The 16,831-nt window shown below is 44.4% G+C and overlaps 1 protein-coding gene across 11 annotated transcripts in view; it reads right to left on the bottom strand.

Moving 5' to 3' along the window:
* The window catches only part of Apbb2 (amyloid beta precursor protein binding family B member 2), a 314,642-nt gene that overhangs the window by 239,994 nt on the left and 57,817 nt on the right, over positions 1-16,831 (bottom strand). For all 11 annotated transcript variants that reach the window (XM_052199529.1, XM_052199528.1, XM_052199523.1 and 8 more), the window contains exon 2: positions 707-862. The gene's annotated coding sequence lies outside the window, so the exon portion shown is untranslated. The remainder of the gene's footprint in view (positions 1-706; positions 863-16,831) is intronic.

Below are 16,831 nucleotides of genomic sequence, written 5' to 3'. Positions count from 1 at the left end.
GACTTATCAGGAATGCAAAGTTAGTGAGGCCAGTCCGTGACCTCCGCCTGTGCATACTGAGTGTCCGCCACTGACCGCTGCCTGCGGTAACTGTCCCTCTATATACACTTCCACAGGTCAGAGTCTCTGCAGTGCTTCAGATTCAGTGCTTCATTCTCCTGATACACAGGACATTTATTTAGAAATCTATTGTGGAGGAATTTCCTTTCTATATGAACATCTTAATGCCAAATGCATATTTCTAAAAATGAATGGGTCAGTAGCTTTTGTTTGGGGATAAACAAAACTCAACTATTACAATTTGTCAAAGTGTGAACCACCTGGAACCCTAAGAGAACCGAGCTACCCAAGGATGAATCCAGATAAGTAATAATACCTCAGGGAGGACCCAGTGCTCTCTACTACAAAGCCAGTGCTACTGAGGCCGCTGTGGGTGGCCTCGGGTTGTAGCTCTGTCCAGAACTGTACTGAAGATCTTCCTCTCTGTGAGAGAAAAGGAAGCTGAGAGAGGGTGAAAGGGACAAAGGGCAGAAAAGGAAAGAAAACAACACACTGCACTAAGCACTCAGTAAGCCTCACTGAGACGAATCTGGGAATCTCTCAAATAACTGGCCATGACCACTTAGGACTGGCTCAAAAACACAGAAAGAACAAAACCACACCCCCAACCAGATCCTCTTTCTCCAGCAACATCCTTATCACCAACCTGGGCACACTTAAGTCAGTGTCAGAATCGGCCTTTCACAAGAGCTTTCTTTTATGGATTTTCCATCCAGCAAAAGTTTCTATTCCAGGGCTGGGCAGATCGGAAAACAACATGCTTGGCTGGTGAGCACGGCAGCTCCGCTACAGACACTCCAACCTGGAGGGAGAAAGGCAACAAGCCATTAGTAGGCTCACATTCTCATCCATCTAAGTCATATCTCTCCCTCCCCCTCTCTCTCTCCCTCCCTCTCTCCCTCCCTCTCTCTCTCTCCCTCCCTCTCTCCCTCTCTCTCCCTTGCGCGCGCTCTCTCTCCCTCTCTCCCTCCCTCTCTCTCCCTCTCTCCCTCTCTCTCTCTCTCTCTCTCTCTCTCCCTCTCTCCCTCTCTCCTTCTCTCTCTTCCTCCAATATAACCCAAACAACAACTTTCAAAGGGTTAAAGTCATCAATGAACAGAAACAGCTCTTGTAGGTACCCTAAGCACGAGCTGGGTCTACTGATTGGCGATGCCCTCTGTGGAAATTTTTAAAGCCTGACTTTTTAATTAACCACGGAAAACACAAGCTACAACTAAAGTTTCATGAACACACTGATCAGCCCCATGGAAAACCACAGGAATGTTCTGGCAGGGCCTGGGACACAGAGGCCTCGAGTCATTCCCCTTAGGAACTGAAACAGAAAATTAAGTTGCTCAATGTGTTTCAAGAAACAAAATGAAACCCAGACTTTTAATCTCAATCAAACACGAAAAACATTTCAGAACTTCAAAGGACACTATGAAGACACCGAAGCAGAGTCCATAAAGGAGGCTTTGTGTAGTTTAGGAATCGGAATAGATTTGCATTGCAGGGTGAATAGGGCCACAATTTTACAGGGCTAAATAACAAAGGGGACACTCACTAAGCATCTTTTGTTTCCTAATAGGGAAAATTATTGTGCAAAACCAATCCTCAGTAAATAAGCTGTATTTTCAAATGTGCACTGTATCCATAAGTATTACCAAATGTGCACTATATCCATAAGTATTATCAAATGTGTACTGTATCCATAAGTATTACCAAATGTATGTCTCCATAAAAACAACCCATTAATTATTTTACCACTACACAACCACACTTTGGCTTGAATGATAAAAGACACTCAGACAAACGATGTTAAAATGTCTGATGCTCACTAATACTGAGGCGGGCAATTTCAGCTCCAAAAACAGCAAATGGGACAATCATCTGACAGACATTCTAGAGCAGTGAGAAATAAGAGATTTAAAGTCTTCATATGTTAGCATTAATTATACTAGTAGCTATGATAACATCGATACATTTTGAATACCAAAATTTATGGAAAGAAGAACAGAACCAATGCTATTTTCAGAGATCAGTCTACAATTCTTTTCGGTAAGTCAAAATGGTACCCATCAACCCTTTACAAATGTGCCAAAACAGTACCATATTAATCTCTTCCTTCACTTGAAACTTCAGTCCCTGAAACCAAAAAATGCAAGACAGAAAATCATATAAGCATGGATTATCCTACAGAATATTCTAAAGCCATCAAGATGTGAATAAACGTATTTCTAGAATATATTTATATTTCCTTTCTTTTTTAATTAATTAATTAATTTATAAGTACATGTAACTGTCTTCAGACACATCAGAAGAGGGCATCAGATCTCATTACAGATGGTTGTGAGCTACCATGTAGTTACTGGGATTTGAACTCGGGTCCTCTGCAAGAACAGCCAGTGCTCTTAACTGCTGAGCCATCTCTCCAGCCCTATATTTCCTTTCTGATATGTTCCAGTTTTATACAATAAACATGTGTGGTTTCCACAGTTAAAGTTCTTAAAAGGAGTATGAGAATTCAGAACAAGAATTAGACACCTATCCTTTATCAGCCTTCTTTGTAGATTGCCTTTTATCTGAATAATAAGGGCTAATAAATGAAGTCAAAACTCTGGACAACCCTGATACAAAAATTTAAAATATTCCAAAACCTGAAATGCCTCCAATGCCAACATAGAACCATAAAGTGGAAAATTCCACACTATAAAACTTTGTTTCATACACAAAATTCTTCTAAATATTATATAAATGTACCTTTAGGGTACATCTATATGGTACCATGAAACATACAAATTTTTGTTTACACATGGATTCTATTCTCAAGATATCTCATTATATAACTACCCCAAAATTAGAAAAAAAATTAGATATCTATAAGACTCCTGGGTCCCAGGCAGTCCACCATGTAGCATTTCACTTAGAAATTCAAACCCAGTGTCCAGGAGCCCTTCAGGGCTGACAAACAACTTTCCTAGAAATGTATTTTCTTGATCTATTCCACAAAATTAGCACAGATAGAAAATCCTATCCAAATGTCACTCACTAGTGTGCTGCACAACCGCCCTTTAATTAACATGACCTCCTAGGAAGATTTAATTACTTCACAGTACCAAGGCCTTTAGCTACTCTGGATCCTCTAAGCATCCCAAGAAGCAGGGCACGGTGATGGAATCTTCACCCCGGGGGTGCTGGTGATGTCACTCACACCAGACAGCCCATATCCAGAGAAGTCAAATGATTTTCCTCTGCCAAACTCCGTGGAAGCGAGCATCTGAATCCAGCTCTCTTGTCTGACTCTGACCCTGCATATCGCTCCTCCTACCACTGAGACACCTCAGCATGCGCTCTCAGAAGAAACACGTGCACGAGCAAACACGTGTTAAATTTGTAACAGTGAAATCAGAATACACAGGAACGGATTCCACTGAAACTGAAATGTAGGCAGGAAGACAAAGGAGGACTCAACTCTGGGCTTTAAAAGCCGCAGCTCTGTCCACAATGCTCTCACAGAAGGAACAATGGCTACACTGTACGGTGGTGGCAGGTGTCCTCAACAGAAACTGCCTGTCAAGCTGAGAGCTTTCTGGTCCTAGTGCTGGCTTCGTTAATAACAGTGCAATCCCTGCAGTTCAAAGCAAGGTTTTCAACAGGATAAATCTATGCCATGCCAAGCCACCTGAGAGAGACAGGAAAGACACATGCACAACTGTTTTTAAGAACAAGTGATTCGCTTGCCGTGGTGGCGCACACCTTTTGTCCCAGAGCTCTGGAGGAGGCAGCATGAGGATTTCTGTGGGTTTGAGGCCACAGAACCCACTGGTCTACAAAGTGAGTTCCATCACAGGCTCTATTACACCGAGAAACCCTATCTCAAAAAAATAAATCTTAAGGAAAAGACATTAGCGGTTTAGAAAAACGAAGGAAACAAGACATTAAATCCAAAAAATAAACAAAATGACCTGTGCGACCTCTGAGAACAAGAAGCTTTTGCTTCCCTTCAGAATTGTTTTTTTTTTTTAAACAAAAACACCTCTGCTTCTGCTACCTGTCCGCTTACAAGGTCCATCTGTGTGCATCAGATGTCTACGATCCTCATCAAGAAGGACTAGCTTGAGGGTCGAAGGGAGAGAGAGCACGGACCAACTCAGACCCATCCCCGAAAGGCCTTTCCTGTGGCCTTCCCAGGATCCTTCCCCTACTGTGTCATGCTATAACAAAAGCCTTGGCTGTGACCGAGCAGCCGCACCAGGGATGATGTCCTGCTCGGTCACAGCCAGAGAGGAGCACAATGGCCCTGGATGGCACTGGATGAAAAAGCAAGGGAAGAAAGCGGACTTTCTACCCCAAGCTGCTCTTAACATCCCTCCATCCATCACCATGCCGTTAATGCCTCAGCTCTAATACCAAAGTCCAATGTCCACACAAGCAAAAGGGCTGAGATTCTTGCTGACGCTTTCCAAGGACACCAGAGCTGTGGTCACCAGAGCTGTGTCATAATCTAGTAATGCCTGACGGTCATTTGTCAGAGGATGTCGTTGTTCAAATTTAGCAGTCTGGTTAGAACTCTGTCATACCAGCCATAAACTGGACAGAAATTTGGTGAAGTTACCCAATCATCTCTGTCTGTAGATGACTAAATAAAACCGAGAGTGACATGAGATAAGGTGCCTTGAATGTCTGCTGTCTTGGCTGTGTGCTGTTAGGGTTTGGGCTACAGCTACATGATTCTGACAAAATGTATACCCAGGAATCCCTACCCTTGGAGGAGCTGACTGTTGGGCCAGCATATTTCTCTTGGTCTTCTGATATCCTGTGGAAGATTTCTGCTTCCTGGGCAAGATTCCAGAAACATCAACAGAGCTCACTCATTGCTGCTTCAATTTCTACCTCCAACTGACCCGGCATGCAAGTCAAGAAAGAGTAGCAGGAGAGTGGTCCTCGCAGAGCCACGAGAGTCTGACTTGAATTCGGACTGTAGGCTTGAGTGATGATAAGCATCTGGGACCTGAATTCATATTCCCAGCATCCATGCAAAGGCTATGTACGGCCATGTTCCATCTATGACCTCAGTGATGAGAGGGGAGCTGGAGGGGGCGGGGATGGGACAAAGACAGGAGGAATGCCACCAGCCTAGCTCCAGGTTCAGCTAGAGAATGATACATCATGATACTCAACCTCCTTCTCTGGCCTCTGCACACAGAAGTAGAATACATAGGCACGTGTACATACAAAACACACACCCACAATAAATAAATAAAAAGTAAATAGAATAGCTTGGGTTATTAGTGTTAATTTACATTTCAAGTGAATGAAAAATAAAGACAAGTTGTTTGAAAGGAACGCTACCCCTTGTTCTGGAAAGCCTCAGTGAAGCAGTATTTGGCAAAACCAGAACGGGGAAGTGGGAAGGGGTGGGTGGGAGGACAGGGGGAGAGAAGGGGGCTTATGGGGCTTTCAGGGAGTGGGGGGCTAGAAAAGGGGAAATCATTTGAAATGTAAATAAAAATATATCGAATAAAAAAAAAAGAAAGGAACGCTAGTTTAAATCCCTACCACAGCATGATGAGGTATTATCATAGGTTCCTACCACAAGTAACCCAGAAGACTACTGTAAATGATCCAAACTGGCACCCAGAAGAGGGTGTGATTGGTAATGATGACGTGCCACTTCAAAGACACTTCATGTAGGAACTCTCTCTGTCATAGTTTGAAATAAAGAGGGTCTCAACTGGAGAAGGCAGAGGGAAATGTCTGTTAACTGAAGGAGGACAGAAGTCAACAGATTTAGAGCCTGTAGCTCTAGCTCTCCTACTCAGGACCCAAGACCTTGTGAGAGAACTAACTTGGCCTCCTTCCTCCTTGGTTTCATGTCCATCAATCCAGGATGATGCTGTCAGCCAGGCTCTTAAAGGCACCAATTATTGGAACCAATTAGGAAGGCACTGTACAAACTGCTAAGCACTGTGTCAATCAACAAAACAGTTACTAAGAAGCTACAGTGCTGCCAGAGATGGTGCCGTGGAGACAATCCCAAGCAAAAGACATGCAGCTTCTTCTGAGGCAGGATATAACCTTCTAGGAAACATGAGCTTCTTTGTGCAATAGTGGCATAGCTGATGCGGAGTAACTAACTGCTCCCTGATTAAGCCTGAGGCCCATCGAGAAACCATGCCTAGTGCTGTAAAGTGAGTTAAAAGCTCACAGCTAGGAAAGTCACAGGCCCTGGTGTCAGCTAAATTGGCAGAGTATCTCAATAGTTCTCTTTACACCATAGACAGATGCTGTTCTCAGCTTCTCTCTCCAAGTGACTACAGACTCTGGCTGCTCAACGTACTGAGACTATGTGACAACTTAATGCTAAGCTATACATATACACAGGACACTTCTACCATTCCCCTTAAGGAAGGCTTGAGGAGCATAGTAGATGAAGGTTGAGAAGAATGTCAGAGTCAGAAGAGAGAGAGAAAAATGCAAAACGCTGCCTTCTAGGCATGGCATAGCCTTCAAAACCACAAACTCACAGCAACTGTTGTTGCCTGCACTAGGCCAGCACAGACTGGCCCTGTCAACAATCAGTCACAGACTGGGGGTGGAGCTTAAAGGACTCTACCCCTTACTGTGATCTATTAGCTACTGGTAAGTTCTAGGAGAGGGGAGTCACTGTCTTCAGTTGTGTGAGCCTACCATGTTTCCAGTGAATATGCTCAAATCTATGGTCACACTGAGGGCCCTGGTAACACTCAGGTCACAAATGAAAATGAGACAGATATAAGTGTGGCTAAGGCCACATCAGCCACATCAGCTGCCAGACAGAGAGCAGGCCACGTGAGGTTTGCAAGTTCCTAACACCGTGCATCAATGAAAAGATGACTGTTGTGGCCATTAAGTTTAAGTTATTTAATTGCTAAAAATTCATTAATTCAGTAATCACCGTGCACTACTCTAGGTACTAGGGATTTGGACTGCACAGTTTCCATCTAATATAGACAATTTTGAAGGCATTCCTCATCCATGTCACCTGTAAAATACATGTCTTAAACACACGGGCTCACTCATGCTGCTTTGGTTACAATACAATTTTTTAAAAGATTTATTTATTTTATGTATATGGGTACACTGTAGTTGTATAGATGGTTGTCAGCCATCATGTGGTTGCTGGGAATTAAACTCAGAATCTCTGCTTGCTCAGGCCCCTGCTAGCTCCGGGCCCGATCACTCTGACCTAAAGATTTATTTATTTATTATATGTAACTACACTGTAGCTGTCTTCAGACACACCAGAAGAAGGTATCAGATCTCATTATGGATGATTGTGAGCCACCATGTGGTTGCTGGAAATTGAACTCAGGACCTGTAGAAGAGCAGTCAGTGCTCTTAACCGCTGAGCCATCTCTCCAGCCCCAAGATGTTTTTTTTTTTTAACATGCAAAACCTCCAAGCAAAAGTGTTAACAGTAATGTTCTACCTTGTCTGAAAGCAGTAATTACTTTATTCTTTATTTTAATCTTCAAGGCACATTCTACAATACAACCAAATAGCTGCCACTATATGAAAGGCACATTAGAAAGAATACAATGAGTGACTCTGTATGTATGTGGTATGTGGGTATGTGTATGTATGTGTGTGCAAGTATGTATATGTGTGTCTATGTGTGTGGCTATGTGTGTGTGTGTGTGTGTGTGTGTTGGCATGGAGTAAAACACTCCTCCACATCCCCTCCCTCACCCTCAAGGAAAAAGAAAGCAAGCTGGAACTCATCCAACCCCAACAACAACCCCAGTTTTAACAAGGGGCATAACAGTTTTTTAAGAAGCATTTCTAAAATTATTTATTTTAGAAACTAAACTCAAGTTCAATTTTTAACATGCCAAATAGCTGTCTTAGCAAAGTTTCTATTTTTAAAACTCTGTTTTACTTAATTAAAAAAAAAAAAAAAAAAAACGTCCTGAGAACCAGGCTGCCCAAGACATATCATGCCTGTTGTCCAAAAATTCAATATGGGTTAGAAGAAAAAGATCTGGTAAAGGAGAAAGATACAAAATGTCCACATATTCATATTTAGATTACTTCACACACCTGAAGCCAACTGAGAGCCACTGTTCAAAAGGGACTTGTGGGTGCTGCCCCTCCGTGACTGATGACCACAATTCTCTCTATGGGGGGCTGTGGCTACATGACGGGGACCTGGTGAGCTTCAGAAGCAGGCGAAGCTCCTACTGTCCCTTCTGGGTCTCCAGGGCTTCAAGCCCTAGGCCTACCTTACCAGGCCTCCTCTCACGGTCCGCGCAATGCACTAAACACTATACATTCCCAGCTGGACCTCCTTTTACATCCAGACAACCACATTATAGTTCAAGAGCTTCTGTGACCTCGCATGTCTGTTCCCACAGACATATTCTTCACATTTTTAACACAACACTGAGCTGCATCTTATGAAGAAAAAACTGGCTTTTCTAAAATAACACTGCTTTTCTTTCAAATATCATGGTGGCCTTAAATAAACTGTCATCTTTCAGTCCGTGCACATTAAAGGCCGTCTCAGCACATGCTCCCCTCCACTGCCCCACAACAGTGCTGTCCAACAGAATGCTCAGAAGGAAAACCATATCTGTGCTGCTCGTTACAGCAGCCATTGGTTACTTATACCTTGAAACTGTGACTCACCTGACTGAGGAAGTTGAATTTTTCCAAATGATCTTTTCTGGTTTTTGGCTCACCATTCCCTTCTCCACTTCATTACTTCTCTGAGCAGTCACTGCCTTCCACCCCCCACAAAACACCACCCTTTAAGAAGTTTCTTAGCAAAGACAAGTGCTAGCAAAAATCAGGTTGACTCTCCCCCTACCCCCCAGCAATGTCTATTCCCCCCACTCCCTTTGTTTTTGAATGGCAATTTGGGACACAACAAAAAACAGCAGTTATTTCTTTTAAGATTTTATTGTTTGCAGTACTGGGGTCAACCCTGAACATACTTGGTCAAAAGTGGGTCTGCATGTATGTTCTGATCTTATTATATCACGTATGATAATTTTAATTAATAAAGCCAAATAAAAATAGATGAGGCAGAATTGAGGTTTGAGTCACAAATTCTGCTAAATAAAGGTGCATGGCACAAAGGGGGCTTAGATTACAAAGAAACAAAGGGAGGGCAGGCAGACTTCCCAGGGGCTCGGAACTGGCACTTCAGCTGTCAGAAACAAAATCACATTTCCAAGGGGAGGTTTAATTTTAGTCAAACAAAATTATCTGTCACAATAAATTAGCGTTAATTTGAATTTTATTGGTTTGTACTCTTGCTTGAATTTACACTATAAATTTTTCATTGGTTTTCAGTTATAGACATGCTAGAAGCATGAAGTTTATATACCTAGTTTTATGTTCGGGAATATTTAAGCTACTCTGTAACAAAACTATTTATTCCTGAGGATTTATGAGATGACTTTTTCTCCTTTAAATAAAGAGGCACATGAATTACAGATGTTTAAGGAACACTGGCCTTTATATATTTTACCACCTTTGATACATTCATCATACTTTCCATAAACAATGGAGACAAACGACCAGAATGGCTCAAGCCAGCGCAGTGTGCGGGGCTGAGTCTCCCTGCACCCTGATTCTCCAGCTCCACCAATCATGGATCACTGGCCAGCATTTGGAGGCAGCTTGTCCTCCCGTCCTCAGGCAGAAGTGGTTTCTAATAGAAAGGATGACTGGGTCGGCTGCTTAGCAGATCCTCCCACCCCCACCTCTACCAGCCTCTATTCATTAACACAACTCTACCTGGCAACAGCACAACAGAAGCCTGTCAAACAAAGGGCAGACCTGGCTGAAGGCAGCCGGCTTCCTGACTGGATTCAGTAACCGGAAGGGAGAGGAATGGGGAATGGAGCATTGTTTTTGCAGAGTGTGTACAAGGAGCTTGTAGCCATTTCTCTTTAACTCTTAATTTCTTATTCTTTATGAACTGTAGTCCCTTCAGCTCCCCAAATTCCAAGATGCAACTGTTTGCAGCACACTTACCATATGTCCGTACCTTAGCTTTCTCTTTCCTTTGGTCTGCCTAACATCAAGAGCACACAGTCTAGCAGACACCCGGGTGAACACACACACACACACACACACACACACACACACACACACACACACACACACCTTACTGCATGGGAACATGGGGGGGAGGGCATTTGGCTGCCTGTTGCCTTGAAAAATGGTGGCAGAGACCCTGCCACCAACCTACCACTAAATAGGATTTAAAATGAGTGTATTTTGTCTTTGTTAGGATTTTTTTTTTAATTAGCCAAGGGATGGAGAGAGCGCTCAGGTGAAGTGCTTACTTTGTAAGTAAGAGTTCATGAGTTTGATGCTCATAACCCATGTAAAAATTGGCGGGCATGGTGTCCTGTCTAGGGCTCTGGGGCCAGTTGGCCTAAACTAATTGGTAAGCCTCAGGCCAATAGAAGACCCTGTTTCTAAGGAGGTTGACAGTATTCCTCAGGGCAACACCCAAGGTTGTTCTTTGGTCACCACAGTGCATACATACACACAATTGGGGTGGGGGTGGGGCGTGGCCAATGAGATGACTCAGGGGTAAAAACATTTTGCCATGAAAACTTGGTGACTGAATTCAAGCCCTGGAATCCACACAGAAGTAGAAGGAGAGAAGTGAATCCACAAAGTTATCCTTGATGCCCACACATGCACTATACTATGTGTACATGTGCACACTCATATTCTAACAATAAAAGACACTAATCAAGTATAATTTGACATTTGGGTAGTAATAAATTCAAGATACTCCTCATGCATGAAACCAACTTATATTTAAATAAAACTTTAATGAACGTTTCTCACATTCTGAAACCTAAGGTTAAGATTTGATTTGGAAAGTTTCATTTGTTCGCTTTGGTCATAGTTACCTCAGGGGCAGGAGAGTGTCATTACCTTCTGTTCCAAAGAGAAAACCAGAATATTCTGATAGTTTATGAGGAAGCTGGCGCCCTCAGGGAACTTAATTCAGTGATTTGCAAATCCAGGTTGGGGCTGGGTGGGCAGTAAAGAAGGCACTTCCAATCTAAAGGCCACTTGAAGGCCGACTCTAAGCTGACAGGTGTTTTTAAAAGGGAGACAAAGTTTTGTTCAATTTCTACCTCGTCTTCTCCTAAGACGAAAGAGACAAAAGACAATTTGACCAAAGAAGCTGGACAGGGACAGAGGTGCCATTAGTGCTCGAGCATGTAGAAAGGCGGTGTCCATGGACTGACTATGCTAAGAGTTGTGGTTCAAAACTACTCAATGCAGAAATGGAGACATCATGCCACAAACAAGTGAAATAAAGGTGCGTGCTAGGACTGGGTCTGGCAGCTGCCAGGCCCTTGAGAAACAGTTATTTAATCAGGAAGTCAGTCCATGTAAGCACTGACATGGAATTCTAATTAGCATGACAGGTCTTGTCCACTCCTTAGCCCCTTGTTTGTGTGACTGAGTAGGGAGAGGGGGCATGCGTTCTAGAACAAACCGCTTGGTGGAAGCTCATGTATACACTTCAGTAGTTCATCAACTAATACATATAGTTTTAGTGATTCTTCTGAGGCCTTTTTCAAAGAAACCTGAATTTTGTGAAACCACATATGGTATCTGCCTTAAATCAAGCAACTTTTCAGGTAGAACTAACTGCTAGATAACACAACTGGGCGATGAGATTTTAAATGAGTGGACATCAGAAACACAATGGGGGCCCTCTTAATGAGTCCAGAATTCATTGTAGCTAAAAATAGGAATTGAAACTTGATGATTCAGACATGATATCATTTTTAACAAAAATGAAAAAAAAAAGTACAGCATGAAAATCCTTCAAAAGAAAATCACGACGTTCTGAGTCTACTGGGGTAGGAGAAATGCTAGTCTTCCTGTACCAGCGCTTAACCCTCTTCATTCATTCACTCACTCATTTTTCTACTTCCATTTTGAATTACTTAACATTATTAATTTCATACCAGAGAAAATCTTCATATCTCAATAAGGAAAAGCTTATTTACAAGTGTCTTCTGTGGGGCTGGTGTCTTTCCCAGAAAAGGAATAATTGATTACGGAAAATGCATGGGCTCTAGGTTCAGAGGGCAATGGATGCAAGTCCTGGGGGCTCTCGAGATGTATCACTAACTCTCCAAGCCACCGTCCTCCTCTGTCAAACAGGGACAGTGGCTCTATCTCACAGCGGAGTGAGAGTTAGCAGTGAGAGGACTCAGACTGCTGAGCACAGTACCCAGCACCCAGCCAGGATGCCTTGTACTGGTTTTCACATCTGCTGCATCTGCCTGAGGAACCCGTAGCCTTCCAGTATGAGCAGGCACATCTGAAATGCATTTACCCAGACTCCATATGAAATCCCTCCTCTGGCAACTACTTCCAAGCTTGCTAAAAGCACACAGGCCTCAGAGGCTGAGTTCTGGTCTCTCCCAACATAAAACAAGAGCCATTTTCCTTAGGCTTTCTAAAAGGGAGGGAGGAGGGTTTGATCTCTCCATGGGACTCAGCAAAAGAAGCCCAAGAAACTGTCTCCCAGTTATAACTCTGAGAGCAAGCTAACCCTAAACACTTTACCACCTGATGGGAGACTGGACAGAGCCAATATGAAAGGCAGAGGCTAAACATTTGTTCTACCAACCCTGTTGACTCACCAGTACACACAATTCCCTTCTGCATGGGCAAGCATCCTCCTGAAATCTGAACTGGGCCTGGATATACTTGGGAATAATGCAGGGTCTGTGCTACAAGCTTTTACCCAATCTCCACATGCCACAGATGCTACACACCCCAAAGCTTATGTCCAAGGCAATCCAATGAAATAAAAGAAGTGGATATGAACAGACACAAGGGTACCACTTCTGGAGAGTGAACTCAGACATGTCCCGCAGGAGGATATAATAACATCATCTAACTTGTAGAAGCATTATTAGAACTAAATAAATTAATGTATGTAGAAGCCGCTGAGTTACTGTAACTACGACTGCATCTTCTTGCTAAGGCAGAGATAATGAGAGTATCTGTTTCCTGTCTTATCCCAATGCCCAAGAAAATATCCAGTTCTAATGTAAAATCTCACCAGAACAAAGGCTCTTATGTTCAACACTTGGTCCTGAACTGTTGGCTCTCATTTGAAAGGTTCTGAGAAGTTTAAGGGGCCTATTAAGAATAGGCCAGTTGGGGCAAGCAAGTTATACTTGCCCCTGGTCCGTTTCTAGGTCTCTGCTCTCTAACAGTTATGAGAGAAAAAAGTCTACTCTGCAGCACACTCCGGCTCCTGGGAAATGGGCCCAAGCACAGACTGAATTCTCTAAACTGTAAGCGCAAATAAACCCTTCCTCTTTCAGGTTGTTCTCTGAGGTATTTTGTCACAGTAAGAGAAGACTAATGAATATAGTTGTATTGATGACTTTTCTACTGCTATGCCAAAACACCATGACCAAGAAAACTAATAAAAGAAAGTGGTGAGACTTGAGGTTTCAGAAGGTTAGAATCTATGATGGGGATGCAGGAATAGCTGTGAGCTCACTTCCTGATCCCATGCAGGAGGTAGAGACAGACATCAAGAGTAAAGTGGTACCAGTCTTTAGGAATGTCAAACCTGTCCCTGTGACATGCCTCCTCCAACACGGCCACACCTCCTAATCTTTCTGACACAGTTCCAATGAGGACCAAGGATGCAAACATATGAGCCTGTGAGAGCCATTCCCATTCAGACCACCACCACAGAGACCCAAGTTGGAGTTCTGCCAATGGTCTTATGCTGCAGACACTCTGAGCAGCCACTGTGGCCTGCCAGAGGCAGTGGCTCGGAGCTACACTGGTATCAGCACATCTGGAAGCTTCTCTCGGGGTACATGTCCAGGCAGCAGCCTGGTCTGGAGCCCAGAATATGTATTTTGACATTGCTCTGTCACTAAGATAAGGAAACAAGACAAACACAAGTCTGAACTTTTCAAGACAAGTCTTCACCGGAGAGTGAGGTCTAAAGGGTACCCATCGCCCACAAAAATGCCTCTTGTAACCTTCCTAGTGTTATCTGAGATTCCTTCAGGAGCAGCTTCCCACAGCCTAGAACTGCGGGCTGTGCCAGAAAAACACTAACAAGATGGGCATCGACAGCGTGCCAGGGACCTTGGGAGTCTTCGCTGCTCCCCACAGTCACCCCTTCCCCCAGTCTCTTCCTCCCATAGTTACTATATATTCAAAGGGGGAGAAGTTCCCCAACAGAGCAGAGATGCCATCCAAGGAGGGTCTGCCCACTGTACCATTCTGCCTGGCCCGTGCCAGGCTCAGAAGCCCTGGGCAGGGCTCTCATCGAGGACAAAGGAAGTGCGTGAAGGACCTACTGAACACCTCCCAGCCCCACCCCAGTCTCCCTGTGCTGAACCAGGGACAAGTCTAAAGAAGCAGGAAGGAGCTTGCCACTCCCTTCCTTGTCTCCTCCAAGAGGGAATCTTGGTTCAGTCTCCACATCCCAGAGCCTAAACACTGCATCTGTACAAAAGAGATGTGGACCCCAGATCACTACCACCCACCCGCCTCCCCACACTTAAGACAGATGTGGAGCCCAGATCACCACCACCCACCCTCCTCCCCACACTCAAGACAGATGTGGACCCCAGATCACCACCACCCACCCTCCTCCCCCATACTCAAGACAGATGTGGACCCCAGATCACCACCACCCACCCTCCTCCCCCATACTCAAGACAGATGTGGACTCCAGATCACCACCACCTACCCTCCTCCCCCATACTCAAGACAGATGTGGACCCCAGATCACCACCACCCACCCTCCTCCCCCATACTCAAGACAGATGTGGACCCCAGATCACCACCACCCACCTGCCTCCCCTACACTCAAGACAGATGTGGACCCCAGATCATGTATGGTGTCTCCCCCATAACTGAAAAGAAGAAAGGGCAAGGAATGAATTCACAAAAATTGTCACCTAAAAATAATTTACACACAAAAAACAAGTGCTACCTTACTGTGAGCCTCAAAGACCTCAATATACACAGAAGTGATAGTGACCAAGCTTTACTGGACTAAACTGGTGTCAAACACATCATTTCACACAGCCCCCAAGAAACAGATACTATGACTTCCTTTTTTTTTTTTTTTAATATATTTAGTTCAAAAACTGAAGTGGAAGCAGATAAATAACTTTCCCAAAGACTCACCACTTAGGAATGGAAATAAAAACCCCAGGATTCGTTGCACTCTTCCACGCATCCCACCTGGTCTACCCATCACGACCACCCCGTCACGTCTGGGGGAGACAGGGCTTCCCCTTAGTAGGAATTTTTTTGAGCTGTAAAGCACCTCCAAGTTGCAGAGCGAGCAAGGGGAAATATAGATTCTATAAGTGGAGTCGCAGTTCCGGAATAAATAAGACAGGCCTGAAAACTTATTTCCAGCTTAATAAATAGAAAACAAACAGACGCAAGCAAAGAAAACAAAGGAATCCAGAAAGAGTATTAAGGGACAAGCAATTGGCTTAAGAGGAAACAGTAGTTAAATAAAAAAAAAAAAAAAATCACAGGATGTTTGGGGGCGGGGGTGGGGGGACCACGATGCCAAGGCCAGCCTGTGACTCAGTGCAGGGAGACAATGATCCCATCAGCATACGGTGATAAAATAGTAGGGTGACCATGACAGGCTGCTCTGAGGAATGGGAGGGAAGGCCTCACAGGTGCTGCCAGCCTGGCCAAGCAGCTCAGCAGGCCTTGGAGAGGAAATGACAGCAGCTGCTGGCTAAGGGATTAGTCAGAGTGCTGAGGAACACCAAGCACTCTCCGCTTCCCCTGCCTACAAGAGCATCACAAGGGCTCTCCTTAATGGAGGGGCTGTCTCTGACCCCGGCAGAAAAACCATAGAATTTCTCTCCACAGAACGCTCTAGCCAGCAAGCAGGATGCCAGAGTAAGATGCCAGAAACTAGATATGGCTGCAGAAAGCGCCTGTCGTCTGGAGGGCAGGGCTCCAAGCTGGGCTCCACCCCTAGTGCCCTGGCCAGGCAAGCCCTCCAGCAACTGAGCAGACTGTAAGCATGCAGAGGAAGGGTGGGGCGCATGGTCTCAAGAAGGGCCAGGCTCAGATGCCAAATGCGCGTCTCTGTTCCCGGTCCATTTGTTTTCCCATAAGACAGCAATGAGCTTTCCAACATGTTCCGAGCGTGGAGGGAGGAAAGAAGGGATGGAGGGACAGAGGAGGCTGAGGGGAAGAATTAAAGGTGATAGGGGCACTAAACCTTCAACCAACATTCAAAGACCTGAAAACTCTACTCACATAACTAATAGGGTCAATGCTGTCACTGTGTCTTAGACATCACTGAAGTAATCTGCATATATTAGTTCACTAAATCCTTAGGACAACCCTGACAGAAAGGGATTCTCCTGTGGTGCATCTGTAGTTCGGGGGCTTGACCCTGCCCTCCAGGACCTGAATCCTGTCACTTAAGGTAAGAAGCATCAACTAAGGGTTAAGACCATGCAACCAAAGTGTGACGAGATGCTCCTTTGCTTTCACTAAGTTCTACCAACTCGAGCCAGCAGTGTGGCTCTCCTGTTCACGAGACCACAAACTCAGAACTGTAACATGATAAACACACGTCCTGACTGACACCATGACCGTCATGGCCGTCACGCTTGATAGAAACACCAAAACCTTTCTTCTTGTGTCTAGGCCAATGCCTCTCTCAAAAGAGCAGCCTTGCAGCTGAGCCCTGGCAGAGAGGACCCGCCTTGTCAACACTCTC

This window comes from Apodemus sylvaticus, chromosome 11 (assembly GCF_947179515.1).
Source record: "Apodemus sylvaticus chromosome 11, mApoSyl1.1, whole genome shotgun sequence".
Classification (NCBI taxonomy): Eukaryota; Metazoa; Chordata; class Mammalia; order Rodentia; family Muridae; genus Apodemus; species Apodemus sylvaticus.
Note: the sequence above shows the minus strand (reverse complement) of the source record. Positions and strands in the feature narration are given on the sequence as shown.